General features: G+C 40.1%; 1 pseudogene; it reads left to right on the forward strand.

The window, feature by feature from the left end:
- The first annotated feature begins 778 nt into the window (after positions 1-778).
- On the forward strand, positions 779-5,048 carry LOC136154527 (toll-like receptor 13; annotated as a pseudogene).
- The last annotated feature ends 392 nt before the right edge of the window (positions 5,049-5,440 follow it).

A 5,440-nucleotide genomic window follows, 5' to 3' on the forward strand; every position in this document is an offset into this window, starting at 1 on the left:
AGGGCACAGATTGTAGTCCAGGTCTGGTTCTCTTTTCACTACATTACCACAAGTGACTGAGAACAAACAGGTTGAAACTGGGACACAAGAGTAGGGAAACCTTGGGCAGCACACATCAGAAAGTAGACTGACAGATCTATGGTTATTGTGCTTTTATTTTTCCTGCTTACCAGAAATGCCATATGCTGATAATGAATTTGATTGCCTGAGAGATGTAAATTGTGGTGAAATAAATGTCTTTAAAGCAGACTCTGCATTCATTCACATTAAGATAGAGGTAACCTGTAAAACTTGTTTTTTCCCCCTATCATGATGATTATCTTTTACCTGGATTGAAATCCATAGACCCCAAAGTGCATCTCCAGTTGTGGAATCTCAGGTATCAGTACAAACAGTCAGGTGGTAATTTATTGTGCAGGGGTGAGAACAGGGCTGGAGTGCATCTTAATTCTCTAAATTAAATCAAATGTGTAATTGCCTTCTCTGCCTCCATGTGCTAAAAATTTTGATTACAGGAGAAATAACACTGGTTTTTGATGATCTGTACAGAGATTGCTTTGGAGTTTGATTTGTTTTGGAATTTAACTTTGGGACAAATTTTTTTAGTTTTGCTAAAGCAGCTATGAAGTATTTATTAGAAGAGAGAAATGTAAACTAAGTAACTTTCCATTTCTCTTTGCAGCAAATTGAAATGGAAGGACCATTCTTTCAAAAATGAGTGTCACACATATGAAGGGATTTTTTCCTAATAGTAACTCTGAGGTCTGGGGCTGACAAGATGGGTTTAAAGAACCTACTGCCTCCCCAACCATTCTGGCTCATTTTAATTGGATTTTCTCTGCTGTCTTTGGCAGAGACATATGCGTTCAGTAAATGCACACAATATGAATTGGACATTCATCATGTGTTCTTCATTCGGAAGAAGATCATCAACTTAACAGATGCCATTCATGACATCCGTGGATACACTACTCACCTCAACCTGACACAGAACCAAATTCAGGTCCTTCCTCCCTACTGCTTCACTAATTTGTCTGCTCTGGTGGACTTGTGATTGCAATGAAATTTCATTTGGAAGATTGATGAGAGGGCATTCTGGGGACTAGAAAGTCTAACCCTTTTGAATTTAGTAGAAAATAAGATTCAAACTGTGAACTACTCCTTTGAGGGCCTGTCCAACTTGGAAACTTTGCTCCTGAGTCACAATTAGATCACCCATATTCACAAAAATGCCTTTGTCCCTCTTGTCAAATTGAAACATTTAAGTTTATCTCAAAATTTTATTACTGATTTTTCCAATATTCTTGAAGCAGTCCAGAATCTGCTGCACCTGGAATACCTTGATCTTACTAACAACAGCATAATGTCCTTGGATCACAGCCCCAGATCATTGGTCTCCCTGACCCAGCTGGGGATGCAGGAGAACAAACTAACAGAATTAAACTTCTTGCACTGCCTAATCTGACCACTCTGGATGTCTCTCAGAATAGCCATTGAATCATTCAGAATGTGGATCTGGAAACTCTGCCCCCACTGAGGAGCTTGAATCTGAGTGGAACACTGGTGAAACTAGAGATGCTTCCAGTCAAACACCTACAGAATCTAAGTGAAATGGATCTTAGTAACCAGAAATTTAGAGGTAGTCACTTAAACCTCAGGACAGTGTGTTGCCTCCTCCAGAAGTTGCCTATATTGAAGGCTTTGGTTTTTAGGAAAAATGCCATTAATGCAGAGAGCATAAAGCGCCTTGCCAACTGTTACCAGGCTTTTATCCCTTGACCTGGGCCAAAGCAATGATCTGGTTCACCTCAATGACAGTGAGTTTCATGCTATACCCAGCCTCCAAAGGCTGAATCTAAACAAGTGTCAATTTTCCTTTGTCATCAACAGGACCTGGAATGCCCTTGAGAACTTGAGACCTGAGCCTCTAGACCTGAACCACAACAAGTTTACAAACTTTCCAGATTTTGTGTTTTCACCCTTGAGGTACTTTTTTTTTTTTTTTTTTTTTTTTTGTTTTTCTTTTTTTTTTTTTTTTTTTAATATTATTTTATTAGTTGGAGGCCAATCACTTTACAACATTTCAGTGGGTTTTGTCATACATTGACATGAATCAGCCATATAGTTACATGTATTCCCCATCCCGATCCCCCCTCCCACCTCCCTCCCCACCCGACTCCTCAGGGTCCTCCCAGTGCACCAGGCCCGAGCACCTGACTCATGTATCCCACCTGGGCTGGTGGTCCGTTTCACCATAGATAATATACATGCTGTTCTTTCAAAACATCCCACCCTCACGTTCTCCCCCAGAGTTCAAAAGTCTGTTCTGTATTTCTGTGTCTCTTTTTCTGTTTTGCATATAGGGTTATCGCCACCATCTATCTAAATTCCGTATATATGTGTTAGTATACTGTAATGTTCTTTATCTTTCTGACTTACTTCACTCTGTATAATGGGCTCCAGTTTCATCCATCTCATTAGAACTGATTCAAATGAATTCTTTTTAACGGCTGAGTAATATTCCATGGTGTATATGTACCACAGCTTCCTTATCCATTCATCTGCTGATGGGCATCTAGGTTGCTTCCATGTCCTGGCTATTATAAACAGTGCTGCGATGAACATTGGGGTGCACGTGTCTCTTTCAGATCTGGATTCCTCAGTGTGTATGCCCAGAAGTGGTATTGCTGGGTCATATGGCAGTTCTATTTCCAGTTTTTTAAGAAATCTCCACACTGTTTTCCATAGTGGCTGTACTAGTTTGCATTCCCACCAACAGTGTAAGAGGGTTCCCTTTTCTCCACACCCTCTCCAGCATTTATTGCTTGTAGACTTTTGGATAGCAGCCATTCTGACTGGCGTGTAATGGTACCTCATTGTGGTTTTGATTTGCATTTCTCTGATGATGAGTGATGTTGAGCATCTTTTCATGTGTTTGTTAGCCATCTGTATGTCTTCTTTGGAGAAATGTCTGTTTAGTTCTTTGGCCCATTTTTTGATTGGGTCGTTTATTTTTCTGGAATTGAGCTTCAGGAGTTGCTTGTATATTTTTGAGATTAATCCTTTGTCTGTTTCCTCATTTGTTATTATTTTCTCCCAATCTGAGGGCTCCATACACAAAAATAAACTCAAAATGGATTAAAGATCTAAATGTAAGACCAGAAACTATAAAACTCCTAGAGGAGAACATAGGCAAAACACTCTCCGACATAAATCACAGCAAGATCTTCTATGACCCACCTCCCAGAATATTGGAAATAAAAGCAAAAATAAACAAATGGGACTTAATGAAAATTAAAAGCTTTTGCACAACAAAGGAAACTATAAGTAAGGTGAAAAGACAGCCCTCAGATTGGGAGAAAATAATAACAAATGAGGAAACAGACAAAGGATTAACCCTTGAGGTACTTAAAATCACTCTTTTTCTCTAGAAATCCCATCACAGAACTCAATAGTATGGCCTTTTATGAGCTGTATTCATTAAAGGAACTCAATTTGGCTGGGTGCTGGATAGTAAAAATGGACAAATACTGCTTTGCTCAATTTCCAAATTTAGAGAGTTTAAATCTTGAATACAACAATATTCAGACACTGAAACGCAAAACCTTTCGGTTTCTGAAGAAGCTCGAAGTTCTCATTCTCTCCCAGAACCACCTGAGCGTCATAGAGAAGTATGCATTTTCTGGCCTCAATCACCTCTATAAACTCGACTTGGCATACAATATCTTGTCAAGTTTTCAAGCTGGTCTTTTCTTGGGCCTGGAAAATCTAGAAGTTTTGAATCTCAGTTTTAACAAAATCACTTATTAAACCACTAGGACCTTGCCATTTCCTCCATTTATGAACCTCAAGTCTTTGAAACAACTCAACCTAGAAGGACAAATACATGGGATTCAGGTTATTCCAACCAACTTCTTCCAAGGGCTGAATGACCTGCAGGAGCTACTCCTAGGAAAAATTCCATTGTATTCCTACATCACCTTCAATTTGACTCCCTGATTAATCTCACAAAGTTGGATATCTCAGGAATAAAATCTGGAGACTGAAGTCTCAGTTTAAATGTTTCTTTATTCCAAAAACTCAAAAGACTAAAAATGCTGTGCCTGGAAAACAACAACTTAGAGTCATTGACTCCTGGCATGTTCTCTGCCTTAGAAAGCCTTCAGATCTTCTCTTTAAGATTCAACAACCTAAGAGTCATTAATCAAAGTCATCTGGAGAATCTGAAATCTCTGAAGTACTTTGATATCTATGGGAATAAACTTCAGTGCAGCTATGACATTGCATGGTTCAAGAATTGGTCAATAAACACAGCAAAAGTCCATATCCCTTACCTCCGGAGTTATACCTGTCAACAGCCAAATATCAAAAATTTGTTGATAGATTTTGATGATTATATGTGTACTTTTGATCCGGGAAAAGTTTGCTTCTTCTGCTCCTCCAGTCTGGTCCTCACAACCATGATCTTCTCTTGGTTCATTGACAAGATGGCTCCATCTCTATGTTATGGGCTCTACATATTTCGAGCCTGATACCTGCCCAAGTGGCATAGGACAGAGAAGAAGTTCATCTATAATGCCTTTGTTTCTTTCACTGCCACTGATGAGCAGTGGGTATATGAAGAGTTTGTTCCAGCCCTAGATGAAGGTGGCCAGCCCACCTTTAAGCTCTGCCTTCACCACCGAGACTTTGAGCCAGTCACAGATATCTTTGAGAACATCCAGAATGCCACTGACACCAGCCGGAAAACTTTGTCTGTGGTGAGTAACCACTACCTGCACAGTGAATGGTGTTGGCTTGAAGTACAGTTGGCCAGCATCAAGATGTTCTATGAGCATGAAGATGTCATCATCTTGATCTTACTGGAAGAGATCCCGAACTATAAGTTATCCAGCTACCACTGACTCAGGAAACTTGTGAACAGGCAGACATTTATCACCTGGCCAGACAGTGCCCAGGAGAGGCCACTCTTCTGGACTCGCATTAGAAATGCATTGGGCAACGAATCTTTGAAGAAAGACAACACACAGCTAATTGTGGCTCAGTGACGGGAAGTCGTTGTGACTTCAAATCCAATGTTGCCTAAGGTGTGTACAGGCTATGAGTGTGACTGAACATAAGTGCTCTGCAGGGAGAAGGCTGCTCATGACTGTTATTTGGCTAATGTCCATCAGGCAACTGGAAGAGTGAAGGAAGCTGCTTGAAGAAGCTTCAGGAATGTTGTTAAAGGAAGTAATCCCAGTATTAGAGTATAGGATATCTGGAAAGTATTCTTGTTTTATTAAGGGGAAGCTTGGGAGACAAATCACTAGGATTTCTGGGGACCAGCAGGGCCCTCATATGTGCTTGAGAACATTGTTCAGCTAGTTTATCCAAATCAGTTCCTGTCAAGATAGATTGGACTGCACTCCTTCCAAGAACCTATAAGAACAGAAACACC

This window comes from Muntiacus reevesi, chromosome X (genome assembly GCF_963930625.1).
Source record: "Muntiacus reevesi chromosome X, mMunRee1.1, whole genome shotgun sequence".
In the NCBI taxonomy this organism is placed as follows: Eukaryota; Metazoa; Chordata; class Mammalia; order Artiodactyla; family Cervidae; genus Muntiacus; species Muntiacus reevesi.